Below are 11,857 nucleotides of genomic sequence, written 5' to 3'. Positions count from 1 at the left end.
TATGAGGTAAACAAAGTAGAGTCTGCAGTCATGTGATTTGAGGCTTCAGAGTCAACAATCCACTTAGATTTAGTGGAACATACATTGAATGCAAAATGAGAATTACCTTGCTTAGCAACGGAACCATTATGAGATGGAGAAGGTGACTGGTTGGCTTGTAAAGTATGAAGCATCTCTAGAAGCTGATTTAACTTGTCCTTGTTAATGGTAGGTAAGGTATCCGATTTGTCTGAAGCATGACTAGATTTGTTTGAAGTAGAATCAGAAGTAGTTTGATAGCCACGGGATTTACCTTTAGGTGGTTTTCTATGGAGGTCCCAACATTTTACTTTTGAGTGGCCTATCTTTTTGCAATGCTCACACACAAGTTTCCTTTTTGATTCCTTTTGGCCTTGAACAAATTGTCTGCTCATTAAGGCAAAGGACTCAGATGAAGGAAGAGCCGATGAAAGTCCAGGTAACATCACCTTGCAATGAGAAGCCTCACATTAAACCTCAACGAATGCATCATGAGTAGATGGTAGAGGGGAGCGAGCCAGAATGCGACTACAAACATCATCTAATGATTGATGAAGGCTAGCCAAGAATTGGAATACTTGCTCATCTTCAGAAAGCTTTTTATAACGTGCTGCATCACTAGGACAGGACCATTTAGCTTCTATGTTAAGATCAATCTCTTGCCACACAGAGACTAACTCCAATAGAATTTAGTGAGATCACGCTCACCTTGTTTGATATGCTAACTTTGAGTTTTGAGATTATAAATTTAAGCACCGTCTTCACCATTCGAGGACTCCTTGACTGCATCCTAAATATCTCGTGCTGTCGGGAGAAACATAAAGGATCCCCTGATTTGAGGAGTCATAATGTTAACTAACCAAGAAGCCACCAGAGAATTTTCAGTCTCCCACTTCACCAAGGTAGCCAAATCTGATACGTCTGGTGGTTTGGATATACCTAAGATAAGACCAAGCTTCCCATGGCCTCCAACAGCCAGTTGAACACTCTGGGCCCACTCATGATAATTGGTCCCATTGAATTTCTTGGACACCAGGATTAGAGATGAACCCTTTGCAGAACTCAACCTAAGGGGAGTTCCACCATTTGGGGTGTTTTCAAGTCTGTCTAAGTGCGTAAACCTATGAACGCAGTGGGTCGGGTATGTGAGTTTGACTTTCACCTGGTTCTGTTGTCTCTGTCTGAGTAGCAAAGGTTAGTGTCTGCAAGCTTTGATACCATGTCGTTGAAGACGAGCCAGAGGAGAACTAGATCACTTTTATTCAGCAATATTTACAAAGTATATGCACGTATAAGAATGGTCTGTAAAAGGAAAATAAAATCAAATATTAATTCTAATGACCCCTGTCCTATCAAATCTCTATAATTACGGATGAATCCCTTTAATATCTCTTTAATTATTCCCACAGAATCCTCTAGCCACCAATCGAGCCTTCAATTTTTTGAGATTCCCATTTGCATTGTACTTTAGGGTGAAAACCCACTTACAGCTCACAAGCTTCTTGTTCTTTGGTTTATTCACAACTTCCCATGTTCCATTTTCTTCTAGAGCTTTCATTTCCTCCAAGATAGCTTCTCTCCATCCTGGGGATTTCAAGGCTTTTAGGATGTTATTCAGGATACTGACCTTATCAATGCTTGCAATGAAGGCTTGATACCTAGGAGATAAGGCTACATATGACATATATTTTTGAATTGGGTGTTGTGTACAGACTTAGGGTTTTTTCCTGAGACCAATGGGCATGTTCGAATCACTTTTTGATGCCATTGAAATCTCCCTTACATTATCATTTTCATCTACAATTTCTATGATATTCTCATTTCCCTTTCTAAAATGTTTCACTGAGTCTGAATCAAGGCTTGCGTTGGATGTGAGAGGTTTAGTCCCTTGCCTCGTCTTCCGTTTGTATACTTTGAGCTCTTTCTCTGAGGCACTTATGTCCTTGTCCTCTGCTCCTGCATTTTCTTTTGTTTCTGGAATAAAAGAAATAGACAAAAGTTCAAGAGAAGATGAAAGAATGGGAACACGAGAGTACTCAAAGAGCGACTAAAATCCATTCTAGTTCTCTCCCTGAATTGAAGGAGTAGTATAGAAGGACTCATTTTCAGAGAAGGTGACATCATGACTAACAAAGAGACATTTAGAGAAAAGATCAAAACATTTATAACCTTTTTGAGAGGAAGAGTAACCAATAAACCAACATTTCACTGCCCTAGGTTCAAGTTTGGATGTGGATTTAAGATGAATAAAGGCTGAACACCCAAATATTCATAGATTAGTTTCAAGGTGTTTAAGTAAATGTGTCTCACAGAGGCGCTCAAGAGAGGTTACATAGGATAACACCTTGCTTGGTATATGGTTGATAAGATAGGCGGAGTTAGAATAGCATCACCTTAAAAAATTTTTGGCATCTGAATGGTAAACATAAGGGCACGGGCAACTTCAAATAAGTGTTTATTTTTTGCTCGGCAATTCCATTTTGTTGAGGGCTGTGCACAAGATGTTTTATGAACTATGCCTCTTGCTTTAAAAAAAATCACTCATGTTTTTGTTCAAGTATTTAGTGCTATTATCGGATTGAAGAATTTGTGTTGAGGTGTGAAATTAGTTTAGAATCATGGTGTAGAATTCAATGAATATAGAGGTCACTTTAGATTTTTTTGAGTAAATATACCTAATAGACACGACTATAATCATCTACAAAGGCAACGAACTATTTGGCTTGAGTTTGATTCAGAATACGCGAAAGGCCCCAAACATCACTATGAATAACCAAAAATGGTTTAGATGCTTTGTAATCAGAGCAGGGAAAAGAAGAATGGTGGTGTTTTGCCAATTCACAAGTGTCACAATAAAAACTAGAAATTTTATTTGATGAAATTTGAGGAAACAAATGACTTAAATACTGGACATTGGGATGACCTATTCTTTTATGCCATAACAAAAGGTCATTATTCTTAGAGGCGGACACAAGATTGCACCGAATTCAAGATCAAAGATTACTCAGTTGATTCACCAAGGTAGTAGAGCCCATCACATTCTTTAGTACTGCCAATCATCAACCTTGATGATAGATCTTGAAAAATGCAATTGGTAAAAAAGAAATGAGCATTACAATGGGCTTGCTTAGTCAATTTGCTGATAGACAACAAGTTACAAGCTAGATATGGAATATGAAGAATTGAAACTAATCATAAAAAATCAGAGATACTTATGCTTTCCTTTCCAACAATAGAAGAAGTTCCATTAGCAATATCAATTTTTTCATGCCAACTACATGGAGAATAAGATGTAAACAAAGTAGAGTCCACAGTCATATGATCTGAGGCACTAGAATCAACAATTCATCAGGATTTATGGAAAGATGCATTCAAAGCATAATTACTATTACCTTGCATAGCCATAGAAGCATTATGTATAGTTTGAGATGAAGCTTTTGATCGTTGTAGATTATTTAACATCTCTAGAAGCATAGTTAATTGGTCTCTATCAATAGTGGGCATAGAACTAGGTCTGTCTGATGTAGTGTCAGAGTAGCTTGGTACCCACATGCCTTTCCTTTGCGTGGTTTCCAATCAGCAAGCTTCCTATGGAGATCCTAACACTTGTCCTTTATATGTCCAGTCTTACAATGATCACATGACACCTTCCCTTTTGTATCCTTTGATCGATGATCAAGACTCTTGCTGACCAAAGCAAAGGATTTAGATGAAGAAGAAACTAAAGGAGAGTCATTAAGCATCACCTTTCGATAAGAAGCTTCTTTACGAACTTCAGCAAAGGCATCACAAGTTGAGGGTAATGGAGAGGGAGCTAGGATTCTGTTGTGAACATCATTTAATGACTAATGAAGACTAGCCAAAAATTGAAACACACGCTCATCTTCAACACATTTTTTGTACCTTACAGCATCACAAGGACATGACCACTCCTCTTCTTTGTTGAGATAAATCTTCTACCACATTGCAATGAGTTCCAACCAGAACTCTATGAGATCACGATCACTTTGTTTGATCTGCCAACTTCTTGTTTTCAGATCATATATTCTGGCATCATCTTCACCATCCGAATATGATTCTCGAACAACATCCCAGATATCTTTCACTATTGGTAAGGACATATATGAGCGTCGACCCTGTGAGGACATGGCTGTGATTAGCCATGAAGCCTCCATTGCATTTTCGGTCTCCCACTTCTGCTTGACCTTAGTGTCAGATTTAGAGAAATAGAGGCACCGGTGATTAGAGCCGGGAAAACAGGCCGAGCCCGTCGGGCTAGCCCGTTTAAGCCCGTATAAGAGTAGGGCCGGGCTTGTAAATAGAACTGCAAAATAGTAAATCGGGCTTTAACGGGCCGGCCCGTTTAAGCCCGTTTAATCTAGGGCTTAAAAGAGCCGGCCCTGCAGGGCCGAGGGCCAGCCCGTTTAAGCCCGTATATGCATTTTTTTAATTAATTATCATAACTTTCACTCTTTTTAGATTTGAAAAAAAAAATTAAACTAAATCTTACTCCACATCACATATTAGCTCATATTTACTGAGGATGGAAGGCAAAAAAAAAAAAGAAGGAAAAATAGCAATGAAGAATCACTGATCAAAAATTATATCAATCAAGGATCACTTGTTGTCAAAATTCGAGTAGATACTTGTGGATTCGAGTTAGCCTTTATCAATAAGTATTCATTTAGATTTTAATAATAACTCATTTTAAATTAACAATAGTTCATTGTAGCTTGTTTTTCATTCATGTTTTGACAACAATTGATTCTTAATTGATATAAATTTCATATAAAAATCCTTGGCTACTATTTTCTAAAAAAAATATAACCTTAAATCCCTTAATTCATCTAGATCCATGATAATGATTCATTCAGTTCAACATTTACTCTTCTAATTTTGATTGGATGTTTGTTGGCTTAGTCGATCCATTGCTTATTACATTGCTATTATTTTATTTGTGTTTTTAGTTCATTTAGATGTTATTTAGTTAGTTTTTTTTGTACCTTTCTTGATTGAGTATTATATTAAAATGAAGTAATTTTTTATTTGATTAAAAAATTTTAAAAAAATAAAAATAATTAAAAGGGCCTAAAGCCCGCAGGGCCGGCCCTGAGCCTGCCATGTCAAGGGCCGGGCTTCAAATATCAGGGTCCTAAAGGGAACTCGGGCTTAAAAGGGCTGGCCCTTTTAAGCCCGAGCCCTTTAAGGGCCGGCCCTACAGGGCCGGGCCGGCCCTTTTTACCAGCTCTACCGGTGATGAAGCCCAAGTTGCCTATTGAAGTTTTGGGACACAATCAAAACAAAAGACCTGTCGACGGCAGAGCTCAACCTGTGCAGAGCTTTGCCTTGGGTGTGCAATGGAGGAACCTCGGCGCCAAGACCCATAGAAGAGGTTCTAGGGCTGCTTGACTTTGCTCTCTCCTCGCGTTGAGCGTCCCATTGAGTTGTCCAAGTCAGAGTCACTAAGCTCTAATACCATGTAGGCTTTTTGGATCAGAATAGTTGAGTATCTCATTACAATGTGTGTGATATATATAGTGCACATGTATCAGTTATAAGGGAAAAAAAATAAAATCAGATCACATTCCCTATTTACTCCCATATTCTTGGCTAATCACATCCCTATAAATTAGGAGTAATAAATAATAATTAATCTCTAATTTATCCTATTTCACAATTTTCTTTAGTGCTATGTGCATGGACTTATCCTCCAACTTTGCTCCTTTTAGTTTCTAATATAACTTTTCCTTTATCCAAAAATTTTCTTCCTAATATAAGAGAAGAGTAACCTTCCCATTTTTTTTTATTTTATTTTCTTTTTGTGTGCTTGCAGATGCTGGGAGGGTCAAGTGGCCAAAGAAATCGGGATCGGTTCAGTTCAAAGATGCAAATGAGGTAATTATCAGCATGTTTTGTAAGTCCCTCCCCCTCTTTACCACATGCATTTATCAATGAAAGAATGATGAAATGGATGTTTCTTCAAATTTGCTGCAGCAAATCTTGTGCTGAAAATATAAAAAAGCATATATAGATATCTATATCTATATCTATATGTATACTCCTAGTCTTATTTATAGGGCAGGAAGAGAATATTTATTTATGGGATACCTATATGATTTTTGTGTCAATCTTTACCCTTTTGCTCCTATTAAATACTAGGAAGGTTATTAAATGTTGGAGTATTTTATTTTGAAGTGTATATTTTATAGGGGTAGATTTAGAAACTTGTTGAATTTTTAGATAATTAATGAGATTTAAGGTTTTTCTTGGTTTTGATGAAATATGTTGGACGTAGTTTATAAATAGGACTGGAAGGAGTATTCAGATCCTGTCAGATTTTGGATGTTATCCACGAGAACAACATGATATTTTTTTGGATATCTTTTGGTTTGCTTTATTGTTTCTGTTTTTATATTTCCTTTATTTTCATTCAGTTTTATGTTTTCAGATTAAACTTGAATCATATTTTTGTATCTTTGCTAGATTTTTCCATTAAAATATAGCAACCGTATAGTTTTCTAATACAAAGATGACAAAAGTATGGTTTCGTTTATATCATCTATAAATACTATGTTATAACTGGAAATCTATACACACGTCATTTTACTGAAATCTATACACAGTTATCATCTATCCCCGTGGTCCTATATGTAAATCACTTCTAGCTATCTCACCAGAATCAAGAAAGGGCAGTAAAATTATTGATGCTGTTTGAAAAAGAAATAAATTTTGTAGTTTACCCTTATTAAGTGCATCATTTTTAAGAACATTTTGTTCCTCATATGTAACATTTTATTCTACTCCTAGAAAATTGCCAAAGGGTAAAATTGGAAGAAAGTAATTAATGATTGTAGCAAATAGACCGAAAAACTCTTATTATTGAATCCCAGAGTATGTACACTGATTTATACATGTGAGAAGATGATCAAATCTCCAAGAAATCAGGAGATGGAATCAGGAGAGGATATTCGGGAATAGGATATCTACAAAATCCCTATTTTTACTCCTCACAGTATCCCCTTTATTAATAAATAATATTTACATTAAATATAGGTCAACCACACTCCCCCTCAAGTTGGATCATAGATGCTAATCATGTCCAATTTGCTTATACAACTATCAAATGCTGGCTTGTGTAATCCTTTGGTGAGTACATCAGCAGCTTGAAGCTTTGTTGGTATGTAGACAAGGCACACAATTCCTTCTTCAACCTTTTCCCTTATAAAATGTCTATCAATCTCCACATGTTTGGATCTTTCGTGTTGAACTGGATTTAGCGCCATACTTATGGCAGCCTTGTTGTCACAGTACAACTTCAGTGGAAGATCAGTCTTGACGTATATCTCATCTAGTACTCGCCTTACCCATAGTACCTCTGATATACCTTGGGCCAACGCCCTTAGTTCTGATTCTGCACTACTCCTTGAGACCACTCTTTGCTTTTGACTCTTCCATGAAACTAGGTTTCCCCATACACATGAGCAGTAGCCTGACGTTGATCTCTTATCCTTGTATGTTCCTCCCCAATCTGCATCTGTGTAGATTTCTATTGATCGTAGACTTTGCTTCTTGAACAATAATCCTTTACCTGGTGTCCCCTTCAAGTACCTTAGGATTCTGTATACAGCTTCCATATGCCTTTCTCTAGGGTCACACATATACTGGCTTGCCACACTTACTGCAAAAGTTATGTCTGGTCGAGTATGAGAGAGATAAATCAGTTTCCCAACTAGCTTCTGGTATCTTTCTTTTTCCACAGGCTCATTCTTCTCTCCTTCTTCTTCACAATCATTTTCCTCAGGTTCAACTTCATCTTCTTGATTTTCCATATCTTTTATTAATTTCTTCCCCTTCTTCTTCACAACAATAGGGGTCTCTACAGGTTTACATCCCAACATTCCTGTTTCAGTAAGCAAGTCGAGAACATATTTTCTTTGAGACATATAAATCCCTTTTTGTGATCTTGCAACCTCCATGCCCAGAAAGTATTTCAAGTTACCAAGATCCTTCACTTCAAATTCCTTTCCAAGAGCCTTCTTTACTCTATCTACCTCTTCCTCATAGTCACCTGTGACAATTATATCATCAACATATACAATGAGAATACACCTCTTACCACCTTCCATTTTTACAAACATTGTGTGATCAGACAATCCCTGCTTATATCCTTCATTCTTCAAGACTTCCGAGAATCTGTCAAACCAAGCCCGCGGTGATTGTTTTAGGCCATACAAGGATTTCTTAAGCTTACACACTTGATTGTTCTTTCCCGCCTCAAAACCTGGAGGTAGTGTCATGAAGACTTCTTCCTTAAGGTCACCATTTAGGAAGGCGTTTTTAATATCTAGCTGCTGGAGAGGCCAATCCAGATTTACAGCCACAGAGATTAGGATTCTGATAGTATTAAGCTTGGCTACAGGGGCAAAAGTTTCTTTGTAGTCCAAGCCATATGTTTGGGTGAACCCTTTTGCCACTAACCGTGCCTTTAATCTGTCCAACTTACCAGCAGCATCATATTTTGGGGTGAACACCCACTTGCAGCCCACAACCCTCTTCCCTTTTGGTAGCTCTACAACTTCCCATGTGCCATTTTTTGTTAAAGCATTCATCTCCTCTATCACAGCATTCTTCCAATCTGGTATGCTAAGGGCCTCATATACATCATTGGGAATCTTCACTTTATCAAGGTTAGTTACAAAAGTGCGGAATTGTGAGGATAGAGTCTGATAGCTCACAAACCTTTGGATGGGGTGCTGTGTACAAGTTCTGGGTTGTTTTCTGAGGGCTATCGGTAAGTCTGTCTCCGCTTTCCCAGCTTCAGGAGCCTCTTGTGGTTCGAATTCTGGTTGTGCTTCAGGTATAACAGTCTCCCTTTCTCGCCATTTCTTCCTAGAGTAGACTATGGGTGTCTTTTCCAGTGCATTTCCAGCAATTTCAGTGCAATCTGAAAGACTTTTTACTTCAGTTTCTGGCCTAGGAGATTGGACCCTGAATTCGGTGGACTGTGGGTTTAAGAGTTCAGACTCTATTTGAGGGTTTGTTGGTGCAAGAATGAAGGGATCAGAATCATGAATGGTGGTGATTTCTTTACCCCTTTGCCTCTCACTTTCACTTTCCAAAAACTGAAAGTCACTCCCCCCTCTCCCCCTGACTTGAAGTGTTTGGGTAAAAGGACTCATGCTCAACAAAGCTAACGTCTCGGCTTATGTAAAGTTTCTTGGTATGAGGATCAAAGCATTTATACCCTTTTTGTGTAGAGGAATAACCAAGAAAGATACATTTGATGGCTTTAGGGTCCAGCTTTTGGGAGTGATGGGAGTGAACATAAGTGGAACAACCAAAAATTTTAAGTGGTAGGTTAGTGTCAAGATGAGTAATGGAGTGAGATTCTTTTAATTTCTCAAGAGGTGTGGTAAATGAGAGGACACGACTTGGCATGCGGTTGATTAAATATGTAGCGGTAAGAATTGCATCTCCCCAGAAATATTTGGGAACGTTATAAGTGAAGAGCAAGGCACGTGCAACTTCTAAGAGGTGTTTGTTTTTCCGTTCCGCAATACCATTTTGTTGGGGAGTGCTAGGACAGGTACTTTTATGGACAATTCCATGTTCTGTGAGGAACATATCCATGGTTTTATTAAAGTATTCAGTGCCATTGTCAGTATGGAGGACTTGGATTGTGGTGTCAAACTGGTTTTTTACCATTGTATAAAATTGAGAAAAGACAGAGGGCACAGCAGATTTATCTTGTAATAGGTAGACCCAACACATTCTAGTATGGTCATCAATAAATGTAATGAACCATTTAGTATTTGTACGATTAGCAATACGAGTAGGACCCCATAAGTCACTATGAATAATGGAAAAAGGACGGGTAGATTTATATTCAACAGGTTTGAACACAGATCTGTGATGTTTAGCAAGTTCACACTCAGCACAGTGAAATGAAGAAATTTTATTAACTTGAAATTCAGGAAACAAACGACATAAGTATTGAAAATTTGGATGACCCATTCTCCTATGCCATAACATAAGATCATTAAAGTCTTTATTTGCAATGTGACACTGGATTCGAGACCAAAGACTACTCACGGTTGATTCATCGAGATAGTAGAGACCGTTATGCTCCTTAGCACTGCCAATCATCTTCCCCGATAAGAGGTCCTGAAAAATACAATGAGTAGAACAGAAATGAGCCCAGCAATTTGCCTCTTTAGTCAACTTACTTATAGACAATAAGTTACAAGCCAAGTAAGGTACATGTAAAACATGATTCAGTCTCATGACTTTAGAAATAACCACACTTCCTGTTCCTGCTATTGACGAGGAAGATCCATTAGCTGTACTTACTGTTTCATTCCCAGCGCTAGGAATATAGGTATTGAATAGTTTAACATTTGAGGTCATATGATCAGTTGCCCCAGTATCAACAATCCATTTGGGGTTACTATTAGAAGTAAGTAAGGCACATTTACCTTTGTGGGCCACAGATGCAGTAGGATTCAGTTTCTGGTTTTTCTCATTCTTCTGCAACACACTAAGCATCTCAAGTAGCTTACCTAGTTGCTCCTTATCAATTTCAGGTATTGAGTCTGGTTTATCTGGCGGTAACATCATGAGAAGTTTGATAACTTCGTTGCTTGCCCTTTTTCGGCTTCCAATCGGCTGGCTTTCCATGTATATCCCAACAAGTGTCACGGGTATGCCCAATCTTCTTGCATGTTCACAAGTGACCTTCCCCTTTTGGTTCTTATGATTTGAATCACTGCCCTTGCTCACAAGTGCAGCAGTGTCCAAGGAAGAAGTTGGTGCAGAAATAGCTCCAGGAGTCATTACCTTGCGTCTTGAAGCCTCTCGACGTACCTCTGAGAATACTTCTCTAGTGGATGGAAGTGGCATACGGCTCAGAACGCGCCCCCGTACATCATCTAGAGATTGATTCAGTCCTGCAAGAAACTGAAACACCCGTTCATTCTCGACTTGCTCCTTATAACGGATTGCATCATTACTGCTAGACCATTCCACTTCTGTCATCAAGTCTAATTCCTGCCAGATGGTATTCAGCTCCAGCCAGAAAGCCGTGACATCACGTTCTCCCTGCTGCAGTGACCATGCTTTTGTTTTAAGCTCATATATTCGCGCCAAATCCTTCCCATCAGAGTATGAATCTCGCACAGCTTTCCAGATTTCATGAGCTGATGGAAGAAATATGAAGCTCTGTTGAATTTCCGGAATCATGGCATTGATCAGCCACGATGATACCAACGAATTTTCGGTATGCCATCGCTGTAGCTCCTGCGTTCTGGACTCTTCTGGAATTTTTGATGAGCCATCGAGGTAACCCATCTTCCCTCGGCCTCCAATCGCAAGTCGCATAGCCTGTGCCCATACCCGATAATTCGAGCCATTGAGTTTCATGGTAACCACGAGCACCGATGATCCGTCATGACCAGTGATCGACCCGAGGGGACTACCGGCCTTATCTGGATCGATTTGCGAGGACCCATCACTCTTCGACATTGGAGAAGTGTGAATCGGGTGCAACTCTTGTGTCTCGTCTTCGGTGCTTTCTGTCTCAGAGTTTTCGGCGTCGATATCTGCTAGTTGCTCTGATACCATGTAGCAAATAGACCGAAAAAACTCTTATTATTATTGAATCCCAGAGTATGTACACTGATTTATATACATGTGAGAAGATGATCAAATCTCCAAGAAATCAGGAGATGGAATCAGGAGAGGATATTCGGGAATAGGATATCTCCAAAATCCCTATTTTTACTCCCACAGTATCCCCTTTATTATAATAAATAATATTTACATTAAATATAGGTCAACCACA

The sequence above is a fragment of the Prosopis cineraria genome, unplaced genomic scaffold (assembly GCF_029017545.1).
Source record: "Prosopis cineraria cultivar Desert tree isolate PC_DT_omini unplaced genomic scaffold, ASM2901754v1 PC3, whole genome shotgun sequence".
In the NCBI taxonomy this organism is placed as follows: domain Eukaryota; kingdom Viridiplantae; phylum Streptophyta; class Magnoliopsida; order Fabales; family Fabaceae; genus Prosopis; species Prosopis cineraria.
Note: the sequence above shows the minus strand (reverse complement) of the source record.